This window comes from Anolis carolinensis, chromosome 4 (assembly GCF_035594765.1).
Source record: "Anolis carolinensis isolate JA03-04 chromosome 4, rAnoCar3.1.pri, whole genome shotgun sequence".
Classification (NCBI taxonomy): Eukaryota; Metazoa; Chordata; class Lepidosauria; order Squamata; family Dactyloidae; genus Anolis; species Anolis carolinensis.
Window position 1 is genome coordinate 91,458,400 of NC_085844.1, and position 22,549 is coordinate 91,480,948.

The following is a 22,549-nucleotide window of genomic DNA, read 5'->3' on the forward strand; positions in this document are numbered from 1 at the left end:
TCAGTTCTCCATATCAGAGAAGTGATGGAAAGAAAATGTACAATCAACAATAGTTTCTTTTCCTCAAGTATATCCTAAGCAAAAATCTGCTCAGTGCTTGATTGTACTAACAGTAGGGACAACTGTACACAATGAGGAAGTGAAAGAAATCTCATTATAGTGTGGTCTTTGAGGAGCTTGTTTTGGTCTTCATGTCCCAGACCGTCTGTGGGAAGAATGTTTACACTACTATTGATGGAATGTTTCACCCACCAAAATGCTCAATTATAACATTTGCAACTGGAAATATGCATGTTAAATTTGTTTTTAACACTGGTTAAATTTGTTTTTAACACTGGTTAAATTTGTTTTTAACTCAATTGTGGAAAACTGTCAAGCTTTGGTGGCCACATCTGATCCCATTGGACCTTAAGAGAGTTGTATCTCTTGCTATACAAGCTGGCAATTTCACCTCCTTTCCATGTTTACTTCCTGATTTTTTTTTAACTTTCCCGTGTCCCAAACAATTCAGGGTCCAAAATGTGGCAAAAGTACCTCTCTACCATGAAGAGCATTTCTATAAAAAATTGTGTCATTTTTTAATTTTAAGGGAAGTGGTAGGAACCCAGAACTCTTCAAAATGGTCTCAATGACCTGAGGGAAGCAATCGTGCCAATTGGTTAGATATTTCAGAAGCAGACGGGAAAGATGAAAAGCAGCATTGCAAGAGGCAGCCTGTTTGGTGGATGAGAGGCCCATGAAAGCCTTTGAATGACTGGCTGGCTATTCTATAAGCTAATTTCTCACAGCAGAATAAGAGGAGTTTATGGCACACCAATATGTCCTAACAGGCTGATTAATTTATTTCAGTCAGAAAGAGGCTGCATGAGCTATGTGAATGGATTTATGATTAAAGGGTCTTCATATGAACATTTATATTAGAGTTTCTCCATTTCTTAGTACAGTAGAGTTCTGGTTAACCGACTTCTGGTTAACCGACACTCCATATTATCCGACGTCCCAGGCCCCTTGGGAGGCGCTCATGCACGTTGCTAGGTAGCTTGCTATCTACCTAGCAACGCGCACAGGCGCTTTGCTAAGCCGAGTGCTCGCTGCTCTGCCCCTTGGGAGGCGCCTGTGCATGTTGCTAGGTAGATAGCAAGCTACCTAGCAACACGCACGGGCGCTTCCTAAGGGGCGGAGCGGTTAGCACTCGGCTTAAGAAGCACCCCTGAGCGTTGTTAGGTAGCTTGTTATCTACCTAGCAACGTGCACGGGCACCTCCCAAGAGGCAGGGCAGAAGCGCCCCTGCGCGTTGCTAGGTAGCTTGCTATCTACCTAGCAACGTGCACGGGACACTTCCTTCAACCGGCTTGCTGGATAATAGGGCCTCCCTATTATCCGTCAGATCCAGTTATTCGACATTCGGCCCGCCCGTTTATGTCGAATAACCAGAACTCTACTGTATTTAGTTTCTTTTTGGACCTCATCACATTGAGGTCCTTCGCCGGGGAGAGTGGGAGAATCCATCGGTCAATGAGGCAAATGCATGGGGCAGTGGGGGAACCGTAGGGCAGTATCTTGCATTGCCCATCCCATCTCACCTGGTTTCCCACCTGTCTCCTACTTGATCTCATGTTGTCCCTGGCATACTTAGTGAGAACATGTGTTCTAAGGACTGCTAAGATGTAGCCGGGACAAAGCCCCACCAGAAGTAGCCCTGTGTCACATGATGGGTTCTGGTGGGTTCTGTCCTGGCTTCATCTCAACAGCACCCAAGGATGGACAAAAGGCCCCATGTGATGAGGTCATTTCTGCCTGATGGGGTCACACACAATGTTACCTTTTGAAGACTAGCAGTGCCTTTAAATTTTGACATTTGCCCCTTAATGCATTTTTTTATTATGTTGACAACACAGGTTCAGTGAAGCATGCTAAATCATCTTTTTGTATTACAACTCTCAGGATTCTCCATCCAGTATGAACACAGTGAGTCCCTCACCCCAAAAGACTTTTTCAGTATGAAATACAGACACATGTAAAATCATATCTACTCACAATGGTGTGAGATTGCATTATAAATTCAACACCAAAGTTATTGCTAGTTGCCTGGGAAAAACTAAACTGGTTTCTGACAGTTGTCAAAGGTGAATAGCCACTGAAACAGTAATGGGATTCAAAGAAGCCAGAGGAAGAATGGGTGATTTTACACTTCAGTCTTTTCTTTAGGATAAAAATCCACTACTTTCTGTGATATTTTCTTTCACATCACCACTTTCCCCACTGAACTAAAACTAATTATTATTATTATTATTATTATTATTATTATTATTATTATTATTATTATTAATTTGTTTGACCAGTCATATGACCATTTTAAAGTGCAACATAAATAAAAACAAGGCAAAAAGGATGGGAGGACAGCAGCTGACCTTCTGTTTGCCGTCAAAATCTTATTTTCCTGATACTTCTTTCAGGAAATGTGCTCTTTTCTTGATAGCTTTCAGGATAAAAAGGCTTACTCTGATTATGGTGGATCTTTCTTGTCCTTGCAAGAGGACTGTCAGAAGATCATTTCTGTCAGGGGACCTAAAATTAGATAGTAATGGATGAAAATATCTGTGTCGAAGTTCAGCATATGCTGGGCAGTCAATCAAAAAATGTTCGATATCTTCCACTATTTGTTCTCCCCAGACACAAAATCTCTCATTTGAACTTAAACTAGCTGACTTGTGGATCCCATGGTAAGCAGCACAATGCTTTCAGAACTCAGGAAGAACTAAGGTTTTTCACTCAAAATGTGTATGTTAGTTTCTTACAGATTGTGTTTGGATAGAGCCTCTCCTGTACATAAGACAAAGAGGGTTGGGCTGAAAGGTTTATTCTGTTAGCTTAACTGTTCTTCTTAGCTCCTATTTAATTTATTCAGAGTTGCCAATTAATAGACTGAAAATAATTACAGGCAGTCCCCAAATTGTGAACAAGATAGGTTCTGTAGCTTTGTTCTTAAGTTGAATTTGTATGCTAGTTGGAACAGGGACATTTTTAAAGTGTAGCTCCATAGCTTTGGCTAGCATAGGGAAGGGTTAACACCCCTGTGGTGCTTATTTTGCTATCTGTGCTCTTGTTTAGAAGTTTTCCTCTTACTTTCTATTCCTGTGATAATTGGATTTTTGAAAAATTGATTTGCTGTGGAAACAAGGATTGGTGATAAAACTTCAGTGGAGACACCTTTTCCCCTTGTTAACCCTTCCAGGAATTAATTTCCCTTCCGAGGGGTAAGTTCTTCTTCACTTCCTGTAGTCTCAGCCCCATTCTTACCTATGAGACATTTGGAAGTCGGATGTTTGTAACTCATGGACTGCCTGCATCAGAAAGCCATGGAAGCCCATGGATATGGCAGCACCTCGATACTCAAGATGGTCTATGTACAAAGAAAATATGTCCAAATAGCACATAATATTATTAAAGTTCCCCGTACAAAGCTCAATTTGGCAGTACTGAGCCAAATTGAGCTTTGTACGGGGAACTTTAATAATATTATATGCTATTTGGACATATTTTCTTTGTACATAGACCATCTTGTGTTTGTGTAGATACTTTACAAGTATTCTGGGATTTTGTATAGCACCTTGATACTGCAAATATCTTGATTCACAATAAAAGGTTAACATTTGTCTTTTCCACATACATGGGCTGCCTTACTTCTAATTAATAAATCAGCCTGTGTTTCCATTTTAGAAATAAATATTTCATAAAATGAACTCACTGTGCATTATGTTCACTTCAAGGCTTGGTCAAAGAAGCTGAATATTCAACAAAAATAGAATCATTGATGCAAAACTGTAGTTTTGACTCTAGTATGTAAATATATTTCCTGGTTGCTGTACTTTTTTTTTTGTAAACATTCATATTAATCACGTAAGAAAAATAAATTACAGGATGCAGTTAATGCATTCCTTGGTTTTAGAAGCATAATGAAAACCTGTGAAATAGAAATTGCCTATGGTGGTGTAGATCCCAATAAGTAAGGACTTTGTAGTTTGTTTTTTTTTTTTAAATACTATCCATAAAAGAACTCACAGAGGGGGATTCAGGATGGCCCTTACAAAACAGGGACAAAGCTTGAAGGCATCTTTCAAATCATGATAGTTTCAAATCAAGGTCACCTCCATATGTTGAGCACTAGTGGAATTAAATAACATTAGAACCAATGCTAGTCCTCCAATAAGGTCACAGAGCGGAGGGCTGCAGAAGAGATACTAATAGCATGCTAGTCTCCCACGCCAAAGTTCAGGACAGCCCTACCATTAGGCAGAATAAGACCAGTGTTTCAAGTAGCAGGAACCCTGGTGGCAAAGTGCGTTAAAGCACTGAGCTGCTGAATTTGCAGACTGAAAGGTCCCAGGTTCAAACCCCAGGAGCAGCGTGAGCGGCTGCTGTTAGCTCCAGCTCCTGCCAACCTAGCAGTTCGAAAACATGCCAATGTGAGTAGATCAATAGGTACCACTCCGGCAGGAAGGTAACGGCGGTCCATGCAGTCATGCCGGCCACATGACCTTGGAGGTGTGTATGGACAACGCCGGCTCTTCGGCTCAGAAATGGAGATGAGCACCAACCCCCAGAGTCAGACATGACTGGACTTAACGTCAGAGGAAACCTTTACCTTTTAACTTTCAAGTAGCAAAGGTTTTCCTTCACCTGTATTGCCTGAAACCCTTTGTGTATTTCCCTCTTGCAAATGGCAAAGGCATGTGTCCTATATCCAATAAGCTAAGTTGCTGCCTTCAGCTGGAGTGGAGGACCCAGGCCTGTTGACAGTATTGAAGTAAGATTCAACTGACTTCCCATTGGCTTCTGTACATGGAACAAAGGGATGTGTCCTGTTGTCCTTTGTCTTAGGCATCACATTGCTTGCATTAGCCGTTCTGTTAAGTATTCCAATGCCTACTTTAATTGCCCTTATAAAATAGAAACAGCACTTTTCAACATGAGACAAGACATACAGCACCTCTACCATCAACTAGTTGCGAATTCTAATGAAGAATTGCTAAGTTGAGAAGGTGAAGAAATTTGCTCAGTTTATGATTTATGCCAGATTAGAAGGTTATCATTCAGGCCCAGGTTTGGGCTTAATGTACACTTCTAGCAGTCCTTAAAAAGGTAAAGGTTTCCCCTGACGTTAAGTCCAGTCATGTCCAGTCTGGGGGTTGGTGCTCATCTCCATTTCTAAGCCAAAGAGCCGGCGTTGTCGGTAGACACCTCCAAGGTCATGTGGCCGGCATGACTGCATGGAGCACCGTTACCTTCCCGCCGGAGCGGTACCTATTGATCTACTCACATTGGCATGCTTTCAAACTGCTAGGTTGGCAGGAGCTAGAGCTAACAGCGGTCACTTACGCCGCTCCCGGGATTTGAACCTGGGACCTTTCGGACTGCAAGTTCAGCAGCTCAGCGCTTTAACACACTTTGCCACCGGGACTCCTTATTGCCAATGAAAATTCTAATCCGTTTGCCCACCAAATGTACTGACTACCAGAGCACTCCAGTTGAATTATGATTAACTGAAATGTTGTGGGAGCTTCTTTTTTATCCTAAGATGTTATATTGGTGAGAAGAAGAAAAAACTTCTGTGGCAAAAGAAAAAAAAAAGCCCAATGGATCTGTAACTAGCAAGGGAGTGAGATTTCGGAAGCCTTACAATCTTAATATGGCAATACGACTATCAGCCTACCACGTTTGCGGGTCTGCCTTTTGTAGATTTGATTATTTGTGGATTTGATTATCGGTAATATGTTTTCTCTGTGGATCTCTGGTTCTCTAGTGTGATTCTATGGTCAACTCTTGCTGGAGGACCTAGAGATTCCTAGAGAGCATACTCCTCCAGGATCTCTAGATCCCCTGGTGCAGTGTTTCTCAACCTGGGGATTGGGACCCCTGGGGGGTCATGAAGGGGGTTTCAGAGGGGTCACCAAAGACCATCAGAAAACACAGATTAACTCAACTACTAAACAAATCTCCATAGGGACACAAGAATAAAACAGATTGGACACTAAGATTGCAACAATAAAAAATAAAATGGATAATTGAACTTTACTGAAAATAGAGACATTGTCACCAAACACGATACTAAAGAGGGGAAAGCAATGGCATAAAAGAAAATAGAAAGGACAATTGAGACCACCGTGGAGAGAACTGGAACTTCTCCCTTTTCTTTTTTTTCTTTTCTTTTCTTCTTTTCTTTTTCCTTTTTTTCCTCCTTTCAATTTTTTTCATTTTTTTCTCCCAAAGTGTTTTTTATGTTTTATGCTCATTTACATCCCCTTTTCTTTTTCAAAACTTTTAACCTATTTTAAATAACCTGTACTCAATAAAAATTTACTTTAAAAAAGAAAAACATATTTCTGATGGTTTTAGGGGGTTCTGTGTGGGAAGTGGGGTTCAAGGGGCTCTTTGATTGTAGGTGATCTATAAATCCCAGCAACTACAACTCCCAAATGCAAATGTCTATTTCCCCCAAACTCCACCAGTGTTCATATGTGGGCACATTGAGTATTTGTGCCATGTTTGGTCGAGAACCATCATTGCTTGGAGTCCACAGGGCTCTTCTGGATGTAGGTGATCAAGGTCAATGCCCACCAAACCCTTCCAGTATTTTTGTTGGTCATGGGAGTTCTGTGTGCCAAGATTGGATCAGTTCCATTGTTGGTGGAGTTCAAAATGCTTTTTGATTCTCGGTGAACTATAAATCCCAGGAACTACAACTCCCAAATGATAAAATCCCCACCCCCAAACCCCCAGTATTCAAATTCGGGTGTATTGTGTATTTGTGCCAAATTTGGTCCAGTAAATAAAAATACATCCTGCATATCAGAAATTTACATTACGATTCATAATAGTAGCAAAATTACAGTTATGAAGTAGCAAAAAAATAATTTTATGGTTGGGGGTCACCACAATATGAGGAACTATATTAAGGGGTTGCGACATTAGGAAGGTTGAGAACCACTGCCCTAGTGCAATTCCATGGCCAGCTTCTGCCAGAAGATGACCATTGATCATTGCTGGAGGAACTAGAGGTTCCTAGAGATATGTTCTCTCAGGTTAAAAAGAGTCCTGATTTTTTTGTTTTTTCCCAAATTTTACTAGGATCCTGTATCCCTAAACCTAGTGAATGTGGAGGGCTTACTGTACTAAATCCCTTCAGTATAGGCTTAGTTCTGGGGAACTTCTACAATAAATCATGATCTTGGGGGACCAAAACATAGCATCCTTGTGCATAGGGGTTAAAACTGTAATCATAGAATGAAACCCAAACTTCTGGTTTGTCCACCCTCCTGCTGATAAATGCTTTTCATTCAGTGCATGCAACATATACACTCTGCAAAAATCATAAATTGTCTCATGGGAAAGAGGAGTATGAGGAGAAAAACCAACATGAAAAAACAATTTAGCGATAGTGGCAACATTCCTATACATCACACCTTGTATGTGTTCCCGTGATGCAATCCTCCAGATGTCAAACTACAAATTTTGGCAACTCTGGTCAGCAGAGCCAAGGCAGGAGGAAATGCTGGACGATACTCTCCAATAACATCTGGAGAAGTACAAGATTATCTTCCACAACCCCAGTCCTATGTGAGCATATTGGCTTTGACAACAAAACTGCAAGAAAACATTCACCTTCCCTTTTCCTGTTCCCTTTGTCTTTCTTCCACTGCAACTAGTTACAGGATTTAATTTATTCCTTGCTCAGGAAGGCTTCTGGCAGTAAGAACACCAGCTTGTGTTTGCTTGCCAGCAAGCTGGTGGTCAATCTACTGATATCACTGAAGATGGGAGGTTAGTTGTTACTGGGAACTTCCTCCTTTTTTGAGATCTAGACATGATTTGCCCAAATCATAAGGATTAAGAAAGGTTTCCATGGAAGCCTTCTTAACAGAATCGTGCTACAGCCAAGGATAAATTGGTTGGCAGCCTAACATACTTCTTGATCTCTTTCCTCTTGGATTAATGTGTTAGGAGGGGGGGAGGGCAGGAAGACAGATTATTTGCTTTGTAACCGTAGAAACTGAAAGTATATGAAGAAAGTATTTTCAGTGGTGTAATTAAAAATGATATTGAAGAGAATGATCCTTCTGCGTTTTGTTGAGTATCTCTTTGGTCTGCATTTCCTTTTGAACTAATTTCTGTGCTGTTTTAACAATGTCGGTTGAGGTGGGGGGGGGGGGAGCAGTAGTATCTCTCAAAAGGCACAAAATAAATCCCATTTACCAAGTGGGTAATCGCTCAAGGTCATCTGTTCATTGTCTTTGTCTGGATTATTTGAATTAGTAGCTAATAATGGGGCCCGAACTGTGAATGAATTATTATCCATGGGGCATATTTTGGGGAGTGTCAGGAAATATCACAGGGTAATTAAGGTTATCCAATAGAAAAGCAGAGTTTCCAGCAGATGTCAAGTAATTACAGTGTTTAAACAGTGTGGGGGTTATACTAAGATTATAGCTTTTATATTGTCTGCCTTCAGAAGTCATATTTGGAATTCATTCAGATGTAGTTCTACTGCCCTTTTTCCTTTTGTTCTGATTCTGTCACTTGGATTTTGACTTAAATAAAGGCTTTTTTTGGCTGGGGGGAAAATAAACATCAGCAGATGGTATGCAGCGTCTGTATCTCAAATAGAAAGTGGCACGTGAGAACTTCAAAGTTGATTGCATCTGATAAGAATCCATGGCTATTTATTTTTTATTTATTTTCACTGTATCTAGGTCAGATTTCTCCTGGCACTCAAAGCAGTGTACAAGTAGTTACATTATTTAACATAGCCTTATTAAAATAAGATACTTCCATTGAAAATAATAATTCTAAATAAAACTCTCCATATTTAATAGACTATATTTAAAAGAAAACATTTGCTTCACCATCCCACACTGCATTTCATTTGTTGTAAGATGAAATCTGTTATGAACCAAGATGTCCTCAAGAATGTGAAAATCTTAAAATCTAACAATCAGCATGCATCTACCTCTATATATGACAATAATTTAAATAGTCATCTAAAAGATGCTTCAATCCAAGAAATGAAACTAGAATTTTTCTGGGCTTTGCACCCCTTTCTCTCATCACAGCCTTCTAGAGTTGTCTCCAAAAATTCCTTTTGAGGTTGACAGAATGCCATGACATGCAACATAGGGGGTTAGGGGTGTAATTGTTCTCAAAAAAGCAATAAATAATTTCAGTTATTTTCTTTTTGCTGTCACTTATGCAGTTTGAGAGTTACTCATTGCTAAATTTCCAAGTGGCTATTTCTTGCAGGAAACAGAATTTTCTGGACACACACATAAAGCTGACTTCTGTGAAAAAAATGCCAGGTGTGATTTTTGCGTAGAACTCTCCAATGATAACATTCTCTGTGCAGGAAAAATAATTTGTTACATAACATTCATTCCGCACAGAAAACAAAGCATTTTCCTAAACAAAAAGAAAACCAAGTGTGAATTTTGCTCAGAACAGGTTCTTAACTGAAATTTCTTAGCAGTCTAGGTTTCTCCACATTCAGTGTTTTCTGAAATTCAAAAACATGTTTTTCAACCACCTTTAGAATATTTTAGAATGTATTTCCATCTCTAAGGGGACTCTGATGCAGGGGTGAACATCTGTGTTGGGTTTGGGTACAAAGTTCTGCCTTGACTGATGCAAATTGCCAAAATCTCTTGAAATACCAAGAGTGCTTCTTATTTTTATTTTTTAAAGGGATTTACTGGAAAATCACAACAGCATATTTCACTGTTAAACAGCTCTTACCACCAAGAAGTTCTTCCTAATGTTTAGTTGAAATAACTTTTCCTGCAATTTGAATCCATTACTCCATGTCCTAGTCTCTAGAGCAGTAGAAAATAAGTGTGCCTTCTCCTCAATGTGTCATCTTTTGAAATCTTTAGTTCTGGCTCTCATTTCCCCTCTCAGTATTCTTTTTTCCATCCTAACCATACCCAACATGGGTTTTTTTGTTCTTGAAATAATTTTTATTCAAAACAGAAAGGACAAAACAATAGGGTTTGCAAAAAAACAAAAAAAGCAAAAACCACTACCATAAAAAAACCAGAAACAAGAATCATTTATTGTTATATATAAAACTAAACTACAACAGCTAGCACACCTTTATATACAGCCTAAACACTCTAAACAGTTATCTATTCAAATTAATCTACAAGCCTCACACTCATTTCCTGCTGATTTTAAATTCCTACTTGTTACTCCTTTCAAATGTTACTTTGTTTCTACCTTTCTATTTTTAATATCATACTTCTAGATCAGAAGGTTCTCCTTGGTCAATCTTGTCAATTTCTCAATCTTGGCTAATACGTATATCTTTATCAGCCATTTGTTGTGTATCAGAATATCTGGTTCTTTCCATCTCTGGACATAGATAGTTCTTGCTGCAGTGATCATTTATATTAGCAATCTTCAATATTTCTTTTCTCATTGATAACCCAGCATTCTCAACAAATACAGAATCCTCAACAAATACCTTTATAATATTTTCTAGTATCATGTGTATTTGAGTCCAATACTTCTGTGCCTATTACAAACAACCAAAGTTTTTCAAGCAAACTTCAAGCTGCCCCCATCCCCAACGTGCAACTGTGCAATTTTTGGCAAATTCATCAAAATGCAACTCAAATAACATTATTCCTCATTTTCACTAGCCAAATGAATAGCTATTACTATTTAGTGCAAGGACAAGGCTGTGTTGTGCTTGCCAACTAAACAGGGATCTCTCATAAAAAAGAGGGTAGGAGAGATAACAACAACAACAACAACAAAAACAACTGTATTTTTATACCCTGCCACCATCTCCCCAAAGGGACGCAGGGTGGCTTACATATGGGACAGAAAATCCAACATACATACAAGCAACAATTCATTAAAACAAAATCACTAGTAAAATGAAATAAGAGGTAGGGAAGAATGCCCAACTCAGCATTATGGTTGACTACTCAAGGATTCAAATCCAGGCTTTTAAGAACCAACATACAAAATCCTAGCCCTGTATAAACCTGCCCACTTTGAATCTGTTTTACATAGATGGATGGATAGATAGATAGGTATAGATAGCTGATAGATAGATAGATAGATAGATAGATAGATAGATAGATAGATAGATAGATGATAGACAGACAGACAGACAGACAGATGAAATTTAGCAAAATAAACAACCAAACAGGCAGTTGTTATCAATAACAAAGAAAAACTTAATGTTTAACCTACGTTAAACCTAATGTTTAGCCTATGAAAACATACACACTCATCAATTGAAAGTATGTTGGCAGGACACAGGTGGTCTGGAAAAAATTCTAGTTCATACACAGATGGCCAGTGTATCTTGGGGCAGGCTGATTATTATCTGCTTCATCTAGCTAAGAATATTTTTACCAATTGGTGCATATGTGTATTTTAGAATATATAGTAAAATAGTTTGTAGCATCCAAACTCTGCTCCTGCTCTCTGCTCCCTTTTTCAGGGTTTCTAATACAGTAGAGTCTCACTTATCCAACACTCGCTTATCCAAGGTTCTGGATTATCCAACACATTTTTGTAGTCAATGTTTTCAATATAACATGATATTTTGGTGCTAATTTTGTAAATACAGTAATTACAACATAACATTACTGTGTATTGAACTACTTTTTCTGTCAAATTTATTGTATAACATGATGCTTTGGTGATTAATTTGTAAAATCATAACCTATTTTGATGTTTAATAGGCTTTTTTATTAATCTCTCCTTATTATCCAACATATTCGCTTATCCCACGTTCTGCCGGCCCATTTATGTTGGATAAGTGAGACTCTACTGTAATTCTAAAATGTCTTCTTCTTTTTTTGCGTATATCGGATGCAAACCTCTTTGTCACTTCAATGGCACTGAAAAAGAGATGGAAATTTTCATAATATTATGTTCTCTGTTCATGTAACATTCTTTGCAAATGGTCTGTCTATAACAGTTTCTAGTTGTTTCTAGTGACCTTATTGTTATTGGGTTTTTTTTTCTTATTATAGACTGGGGTTCCAATCAGGATGAATTGGACTGTCCTGAACTGCTTTTGTCTGTGTTTTAAAAAAATTGCAAATAACCAATGAGAAAACAAAGGCAAATATTTCTGGCATCTGGGATGTCAGGAATTAACACACTTCGCTGGGAGTGGATGTAGCTGTTGTGAAATAGTACTTGGGAGAGAAGGGTATCAGAAAGCTATTGACAAAAAACAGGTCTTGAAGGACTGAAGAAGAGAGTGGGAGTAAAGAAAAGATATTACTACTACTACTGCTACTACTATGGTATTCTCCGCCTCTTCCTGCAGCTCAAGGCAATGGCAAATAACACATTACATCAGTTAAAAGGGTATATAAAAACAAAGCATATTAAAGTCCATCAATAAACACTTTAAAAACATAATTTAAAAATTATCTGGTAAGGCCTGCCAGAAGAGACTAGTCTTTTTGTTGATTTAAAATCAGATAGCATCTTGAGCTGATGAACCTTTTTTGGCAGATCATCCCACAGCCCAGGGATGGCTGAAGAAATTGGCCTCTGGGTAACAATCAGTCTAGTCCTGGCTGGAAGTAGATGTTTGTTAGATGACAACTCCCCCTGTACATGTTTGAAATAGGGAAGAGCATGATGCACTTCTCCCAAAATGGGGAAAAGATGGGAAGAAATCCAGGTATTTTGGTCCAAATGTAAAAAGTCAGATATAGAGGGGACAATGTCATCTCTCCATATGGGAAAAATCAAATATAGAGGAGTCAATGGCATTTCTAGATCATCACAGAATGATATTTTAAAAATTACAGATTTAACAATGAGGTGCAATGTATGTTTAGTCAGAGATTTTATTGAAATTTACAATGTAACTGTTGTAGTTGAGTCTGCTGGCAATATTACTAACGGTAGTAGAAGTACTAGTAGGAGGAAAAGGGGTAGCCTTGAGCAGGTGCCAGATGAAGAACAGCAAAGGAAACTATCTGGGAGATACTTATGGCACCTTCTGAGGAAGACACGTTTGAAGGGTTTTCAAGTGATGGGGAATCAATGATTGAAGAGGGAGACGGGATGGATGTGAATAGAGGAACTAAGAGGGTTACTCGGGAGCAGGAATCAGATGAGGAACGAGAGAGGAAGAAGCTCCAGGATATACTTACTGCTCCCACAGAGGAGGAGTCATTTTTGAGTTTCTCTGGGGATGATGGGTCTGAGAGTGATGAAAATTGGAAGGGCACATCGGACTGGACTAAGGTAAAAGAAATAAGGGATATGGGCACAGAGCCAACTCCTAGTGATGCATTTGTGGGGTCTTCGGGACAGGAGGATTGGCAAACAGCTGATACACCAGGGCCATGGGGAAACCTAAGTCTTGATAGAAGATGGAGGAGCTGGAGGGATGAGAAGGAACAGCTGTGGGAGATGATGATGGGGTGGAGGCCAGCTCATCTTCAGATAATGATGTGTAATTTTAAAAGTAGGGTCTGAAATGGGGATCCTTTGCAGAAGGCAAAGTGTCGTTTTGGATTAGGTTTGTCCCTGCCTGTTTTTCCTGTTGGGCTTTGAGTCCTGGCTCTACAGCTTGGCGTTCTTGGTTTCTGTGATTCTTGGATTTGGACTGGACTATCATGAATGTGTTTTTCTCCCTTCCTGGACCTTTGGACTGGTGACGGGCTCTGTTTGATGACTTCTGGTAACGATGCTTGGATTGGCTTATTGCGGTTGCAGCTTTCTCCCTTTCTGGCTTCGGTTTGACTTCACTTCGGCTCTGGTTACCCTCTTCGGAAAACTACCTTTGGATTGGCTATCATGAGTGTGGCTTTCCTCTGCTCCTGGCTCCTGGTTTGACTCGACTGAGGCTTGTGTAAACACCTTGAGGACGTCGTTAGTTTGTTTCTTCTGTTCTGCTTCTTTTTTGTACTTTGACTAGTTTTGTTTATTTTCTGAGTACAGCGCTGCCTTCCAGGAAGTCTGTTTCAGCGCCGTTTGCTGCCCATTCCATTGACTGCATTTTAATCCAGGTTATCCATCCATTTCATCCGGATTATTTTCCGTTCTACCTTTTGAGCCCAGTTTGGGCTAATATTTTGAGTTTTGGTCAGAGACACTGCAGTTAAGTGTCTCTGAGCCTGTTTTTGAGTTGCAATAAATCTTTTGTTAAAACTGAGTATTGTGTGTGTGGCTCTTTAAGGCGCCTGTGTTCCGACAGTAACGGCATGATGTAATGGTCTGAGTGATGGACAACTTCATCACCTGTTTGTCTTCTCCTTCAAGACAAAGTCCACCAGTTCCCATTATATGATGCACTGAACATTCTGGCAGGGCTCTGTCTTAAAGGAGAAAGCAAACTGGCGCATGCCATGACTACGGCAACACTGGCAGCTTCCCGTGTTGCTTTGGACAAATGGGAGAAAGCCGGGTGACGAGATGGGAACATGGCTGAATCAGGTGATGCAGTGTATGGGGCAACAGGTTCCCCATACCCCCAGATGTGCACCACCGGAATCACCATGATGCTTCCAGATGGCTGGATGGCCATCTGTCAGGGGTGCTTTGAATGTGACATTCCTTCTTCTTGGCAGGAGGTTGGACTGGATGACCTGTGAGGTCTCTTCCAACTCTATGATTAGCGTATTGTTTATTGCTTGTTGTTTATACTGTTTTAATTGTTTTTAATTTGCCTTTTGTTTTGTATTGTTATAATGTGTGTTGAGGCCTTGGCCTTTGTAAGCCGCATCGAGTCCTTCAGGAGATGCTAGCGGGGTACAAATAAAGTTTAATAATAATAATAATAATAATAATAATAATAATAATAATAATATGATTCTATGATTCTATTATTCTATGAACATGTGAAGAGGCTGTAAGAAAATCATAATTCAAATCCCTTCTCAGCCATGGAAACCTACTGAGTGTCCTTAGTCATGTCACACTCTCTTTCCTCAAAGAAGGCAATGGTAAACTTCCTTTGAATAAATTATGCTAAAAACAACAATAGAGTTGCCTTAAGTTAGAATTGACTGACTGAGACACATAACAATAACATTTATTTAGGAGTGCTATCAACTGCTTTAATTAATTCCAATTAGAGTAGACTCCACTGAGAGATTGTCTACACTTGTCAGATACCCCAAACTGGACAAGAGGTCACTTCTGAGCACCTATAGAACATTGAGGGACTTTCAGTCTGTGTTGGGGATAAAATCAAGTATCCTGATTTTATCCTGCATTATCATAAGTTGGATAGTACTTCAGGGATATTGTGGACCAGTCCACTATCTACATGGACCAGTGCCACCACTGGCCTTTCTCTGTACTCTGTAGGTTAGGGAAAAGGCGATAAAACTTACCTTTGCTGTTTCTGTCGCAAGGCAGCCAAGGAATCCTGGAAAGTTTGTGGCCTTTGGAGGGCACCTTTGCTGACATCATCATCAACCCCATGACCACCTGCCATGGTGACAAAAGACAACCAGGTAAGAGTGACCATCCAGTAGGGATCAGCCAAACTGGATAGTCTGGATTCCACCACTGTCATTACTGTGGCTGAGAATAATCAGTTGCTTAGGATTCAGGGCAGGTTTGAAACAGCAGTGCTGTGAACTGGCCCCAGATTTTGTGATTCATGTCATGGGAAGGTGGTAGATCAACACAGATGAGTTGATAATTCAATTGAATGTGTAAATCTAACAATTACACTAACACTTGTCATTAGGCTCCAATGTTTAGCGTAAAATTCTTTCAGAATAAAGTTCCCCTCAAATATATTGAGCATTAACCCCAAACACTTCCTAAAATAGATGTGGATTATAGGAATAATACATGTGGAGGAGGCAGAACCAGGTGGGGAATGGTGCTGTAAATATATATATTGTTCAAAATGTTTCTTCAATTACATTCAGGAACATCACACAGAATGTTATAGTAATGCTTAATTTTAACAATAAAATTAATTCTTTTAAAATTGATAATCTCAAAGTTTATTACACCTTAATAAATTCAAGTTTTATTTTCAAGTGTTTTAAAACTAACAAAGAAAGGATTTTGCGAATTTTGTTGTATTCACACTGCATAAATTAATCATAGGAATTTGCATCCAGTTTCCTTGGTATGTGTACTAGCTGTTCCACAGAAACTCTGTTGATCAGTCAACTTCCCTCAGGCTTCAAAACGTGTCTTTTCAGTCACAATGGAATCAATTCATATCTGCTTTACCTCATTCTAGAGAATAATATTACAACGTAAGCATATATTTCATAAATTCTGACCAGAGGCAATTCTATCCTTGGCTGAACAAATGTGTTGCATGAATAGTGTTAGCGATTAGAAGGCTATCAATTATGAAATGCCAAGTTAGAACTATGTATCTTGCATGGACCATGAAAGTGCTTGAAATGAAACTATATTGGTTACTACTGAGAAGATCTAGTTATAGTGGAAGCACAAAGGGAGCAGATGAAAGCAGAAAAATGGTCAGAAAGCATAGTAAGTTGCTGTGCCCATTTTGTATAGAAAATCCAGCAATGTTTGCACTACAAGAGGTACATTAATCCATTGAGTGTTTCAGAGAGAGGAGCATGAAAACAGCATGGATAAAAAGTTTATTTCCTTCACTTCTTGCAAGTTTCAGTTTTCAAAGCCAGATTCTTTTGAAAGAAAGGTCACTCCAAAATCCAAATCAAATTTTGTGTAGCTAATTTCTACTGTATTCATTCACACTTATTATTACTTAAGGACTTTCCTTTGGAAATCAGTGCCTTCATTGAACACTGGAAAGTCCTTTGAATAAATCTTTTCCTCTCATTTCCGTCCTGACCTCCTAGTCCATTGGAGTTGTGTTTCAACATTTGAGTATGATTTAAGGGAGATTTCAGTAGTAACAATTTTTTGCACATTTTTAGTAGTGCTGCATCATTCTAGCAAATGTTCACAGAATTGATAATATTAAACGAAGCAATTAATTTACAATGTATATTATACACAGGTTACAACAGAAAATAAAATTACATATGTGTACATAGGATTAACCTTTTATACTACAATCTGATTTTGTACCAACGATTCCTTCTTGATCTGTTATATCTTTGCATCGTTAATCTCGCCGATATAGCCACAGGGATCACCCCACTTCAAGGTGCTCTCCCATGATCTTATAGCACTTTTAACTACCTCTTGTTTACAAAATTCTCTTAGCGCACTTTTGCCCAGTTCATTTTTATTATTCTAGTGCTGTGTTATAACTTGTGTTTTACTAATGTTTGTTATTTTACTTTTATGTTAATTTTTATTTGCGCGTGGTTTCTGTTATTTCATGTTGTTTTATGTCTGTTATTGTATTTGCCTGGGCATTGGCCCCATGTAAGCTGCCCTGAATCCCCCAGGGGAGATGGAGGCGGGGTATAAAAATAAAATAATAATAATAATAATAATAATAATAATAATTATTATTATTATTATTATTATTATTATTATTATGCAGTCCCACATGTCCTACACCTCCTTTACCAAGAGTTAGAGCTATTGATCTCAATATGAGTCACTTCTTCTTCTAGGGCAGTGGTTCTCAGCCTGGGGTCCCCAGATGTTTTTGGCCTTCAACTTCCAGAAATCCTAACAGCTGGTAAACTGGCTGGGATTTCTGGGAGTTGTAGGCCAAAGCACCTGGGGACCCATAGGTTGAGAACAACTGTCCTAGGGTTAGATAAAGATGTACTACTTTAAGACTACAGTTCTATACCCTTTTACACTGGAGCAAGTCCTACTGAGATCAAGAGGATATTGGACTGTCTAAGGACCTTATCACATGCACCACCAGAATTGTCGTAGATCCGGCAATCTCTGCACCACCCACCCAGGGGTCATGGGACCTGTTGTCCTGCACCCTGCACTGTCCTGGCTTCCCCCCTACCTCATCACATGGAGGAAGCCTTTTTAAACTGGCTGGACCAATCTTTCCTTATGGAATTGGCAATTTTTCTGCGGCAGGGTTTTTATGGCAGTTCAGCCACTGAGCCACCCCAGAAGCACCTTTCTGGTGTGTTATGGGAGCCGGTGGACTCCGTGGCTGAAATAGAAAAAAACAACCACCGCCACTGAATGTGGTTCCATGTGAAGAGGGCCCAAATCTACACTTTTAACTGAAGTCCAGAGTCTCATTCAAATAAATGGACTAGCTAAACCAGAACTCTATTGCATCCTTCTTCGTTACCATGTTGTTCATTTCAACTTTCTCTCCCACAAATTTCCAGTTCCCTACAAAAGGGTCATATCGAATCACCATGAATCTTGGCAAATTAAATTCCTGGAACCACAGCTTCCACACAGCAGGAAATTTTGAAAGCCAAAATGCAAAATAATAATAATAATAATAATAAGAATAAGAATAAATAGAGGTACTGTGGGACTTCCTAATCCAGGCTGACAAAGTTCTGGAACACAACACACCAGACATCACAGTTGTGGAAAAGAAAAAGGTTTGGATCATTGATGTCGCCATCCCAGGTGACAGTCGCATTGACAAAAAACAACAGGAAAAACTCAGCCGCTATCAGGACCTCAAGATTGAACTTCAAAGACTCTGGCAGAAACCAGTGCAGGTGGTCCTGGTGGTGATGGGCACATTGGGTGCCGTGCCAAAAGATCTCAGCCAGCATTTGGAAACAATAGACACTGACAAAATTACAATCTGCCAACTGCAAAAGGCCACCCTACTGGGATCTGCGCGCATCATCCGAAAATACATCACACAGTCCTAAACGCTTGGGAAGTGTTCGACTTGTGATTTTGTGATATGAAATCCAGCATATCTATCTTTTTGCTGTGTCATAAAATAAAATAATAATAAATAAAAACCTTTTCTGAGATTGGGGAATGTGGAGGTAATAACTGAGCTTTTCCATCCATGGAGGAAGAGGGAGAAAAACTTGATACATCTGATCTTCCTGGTATTGATTTGCATTTTGAAGCAAAGCAGTATGAAAAGATAGGATAAATTGTACTGAATGCTTGGTGCACAGTACATCATAAAAGCTGTTTTATTTTGTAGCAATCTAAACTGAAGATTAGGAAGAAATTGAGTAATTGATTGTACTTAATTATGTGTTTTTTAAAATAATGTGAGTAAAGGCAGCCTTGAAAGTGTCATTGTAGGGCCCGTTCCTCTCTGTGCTGTCTTTGCCCACCTGCCTAGCATAGCCTTAGCTGCCACACCCTCAAGAAGTGATACTTCCTGCCCCAAAGCAACAAGATGGGAATAGACTAGAGGAAAGGGCAGTAGTGAGGAATCAATGGCCTGATCCCAGTGCCAATGCCACCCCCGCTTGGAAATCAAAGGTGAGGGAGCATGATGGTGGCTATGTGAGATGGAGGTGCCAATCACAGCCCTCACCTGCCTTCTAGGATGACCAACTTTTGGCATGAATTTAGGGGATTGTTAATGAAATACGGTAGAACTAGAATGATAATATGGTATCTGGGAGGGAAAAAAAGCTGCCAATCTGATAAATATTTTGATAATATTTGACAAATAACTTCTGTGGCCGGAGATTATGGATATCTTTAAATGGTGTTTGCTGTAAGTTTTTAAGCTGTTTTATTTAATATGTTAATTGGGTTTTTTATATTGGGATATGATGTTTTAACAGATTATGTATTGTGGTCGTATGCATTTATATGTACTGATCCACTTAGTTTTCATGGAGGAAGCCAGGGAGTTTCAGAAAAACATCTACTTCTGCTTTATTGACTACTCTAAAGCCTTCGACTGTGTGGACCATAACAAACTGTGGCATGTGCTTGGTGGTATGGGGATACCAAGTCACCTTGTCTGTCTTCTGAGAAATCTGTATAAAGACCAAGTAGCCACAGTAAGAACAGACCACGGAACAACAGACTGGTTCAAGATTGGGGTGTGGGGCAGGGCTGTATACTTTCACCCTACCTATTCAACTTGTACGCAGAATACATCATGCGACGTGCGGGTCTTGACGAATCCAAGGCTGGAGTTAAAATTTCTGGAAGAAACATTAACAACCTTAGGTATGCAGATGATACCACTCTTATGGCCGAAAGCGAGGAGGAGCTGAGAAGCCTTATCACCAAGGTAAAAGAAGAAAGTGCAAAAGCTGGGTTGCAGTTAAACGTCAAGAAAACCAAAATCATGGCAACCAAACCGATTGACAACTGGCAAATAGAGGGAGAAAACGTGGAGGCAGTGACAGACTTTATATTTCTAGGTGCGAAGGTCACTGCAGATGCAGACTGCAGCCAGGAAATCAGAAGACGTTTACTTCTTGGGAGGACAGCAATGGCCAACCCCGATAAAATACTGAAAAGCAGAGACATCACACTGGCAACGAAGGCCCGCATAGTCAAAGCAATGGTATTCCCCATAGTAACCTATGGAGGTGAGAGCTGGACCATAAGGAAGGCTGAGCGAAGGAAGATAGATGCTTTTCAACTCTGGTGCTGGAGGAAAATCCTGAGAGTGCCTTGGACCGCAAAAAGATCCAACCAGTCCATCCTCCAGGAAATAATGCCCGACTGCTCACTGGAGGGAAGGATATTAGAGGCAAAGTTGAAGTATTTTGGTCACATCATGAGAAGACAGGAAAGCTTGGAGAAGATCATGATGCTGGGGGAAATGGAAGGAAAAAGGAAGAGAGGACGACCAAGGGCAAGATGGATGGATGGTATCCTTGAAGTGACTGGCTCGACCTTGAAGGAGCTGGGGGTGGTGACAGCCGACAGGGAGCTCTGGCGTGGACTGGTCCATGAGGTCACGAAGAGTCGAAAACGACTGAATGACTGATCCTCCTGTATTTATATGAATTTTATATGTTGTATGCTGCTTTGAATCCCACCCACAGGAGAAAACCAGGATAGAAATGAAATAATAATGATGATGATGATGTTCCTGCCATATTAAAGAGTGTGTGTGTGTGTGTGTGTATATATATATATATATACCATATATGTTCTAGTAGAGTATTTGTATTCTTATGAAGAATTATGAAAAAAATATGCTTCCCACCTTGAGAACATGGTCTCCAGAAGCACCAGGATGTCTTTGAAATTTTTCTCATTTGCATTTCTCTATAGATTTTGAGTTCTTGGGATCATACTTTCAAAGTAACCGGTGCTTTAGAAATCCTCTTATCCTCTAAACTAAATCATGTTTTATTCACAGTTTTTCACATAACACAGTGCATGCCATTTGTCACTTTTCAGCTCTTTCATGTCTTATCCTCAGTTCAGGAACAGAAACTCTGAGAGCTGGAAAGGTGCCTGGTCAGACCCCCTCCATAAATCTTCATATAAATTGAATGTTGCTACTGTCCTTAAATGAGGTTTTAAGCGACTTAGGTATAGGAATAACCAGTTTTCATTACTAGGACCTAGTAGTTCCGATTGCAAGATGTATACTGTGTTTGCCACGTCTGTATCATATTAATACATATTGTTTATAGGAGATTCAGGTAGGCTGAGTTTTAGGAACAGACATTCTAGTCATGATCTGGTCTACTGGAATATGAAAGTTTATTTTATAATGCATAGTAAAATCCTTACTGCAGAACCCATATTCATAGTTCCACTGAGCTGCTTCCATGGGAAGAAATTTTCTAGGTGATATTGTGATATACTTCCCCTGGAAGTTACTCTAGATTACTGTTGGAGAATGCAGTAAATTCTTAGAGGGAAATCTCTAGGTCCTTCAATGCAACTCAAGTGTATGCTGGGACTGAAAGTGAGATAATTCAATGGTTCTGTCGTATCTATTGTTTCATGTATCCATAGTCTGGTGAGGAATGCATTTCCTGTGTATATAAGGATCTTACTGGGTTTTTATTTTTTCATTGTCCAGGTTCTTTGCCTAGGTTTGTTTCATTTATACTAATCGTTGCTTTGGTTGTTCTTTCACCAACTTATTCCCTTGGCAACATATTTAGCTGACAACACCCCGGTGGCAAAGTGTGTTAAAGCACTGAGCTGCAGACCAAAAGGTCCCAGGTTCAAGCCCCGGGAGCAGCGTGAGCGGCCGCTGTTAGCTCCAGCTCCTGCCAACCTAGTAGTTCGAAAACATGCCAATGTGAGTAGATCAATAGGTACCGCTCTGGGGGGAAGGTAACGGCGCTTCATGCAGTCATGCCATCCACATGACCTTGGAGGTGTCTACAGACAACGCCGGCTCTTCGGCTTAGAAATGGAGATGAGCACCACACCCCAGAGTCAGACATGACTGGACTTAACGTCAGGGGAAAACCTTTACCTTTACCTTACAGTCTGGAAAATGGTTCATTAAAAAAAATCATATAGGACTTGATGTACTCTCATTTTGGAGCACTATTAGGAACTGAAAGGATGGGTGGGCTTACCTGGTAGCTTTTTTTCCCCAGTTTATCTGACTCCTGCTAAGAAACCTGCACTAGCTGATGAATAATTATTTATTTATTTCCAATATTTCTATCCTGCCCTTCTCATCCGAAGGGACTCAGGGTGGCGTACAATTGGCAACAATTCGATGCCG

At 39.7% G+C, this 22,549-nt stretch overlaps 1 long non-coding RNA gene across 3 annotated transcripts in view; it reads right to left on the minus strand.

The window, feature by feature from the left end:
- The window catches only part of LOC107983120 (uncharacterized), a 167,385-nt gene that overhangs the window by 39,698 nt on the left and 105,138 nt on the right, over positions 1 to 22,549 (minus strand). For all 3 annotated transcript variants that reach the window (XR_001730567.2, XR_001730568.2, XR_010006168.1), the window contains exon 3: positions 15,378 to 15,474. This is a non-coding gene — a long non-coding RNA (uncharacterized LOC107983120). The remainder of the gene's footprint in view (positions 1 to 15,377; positions 15,475 to 22,549) is intronic.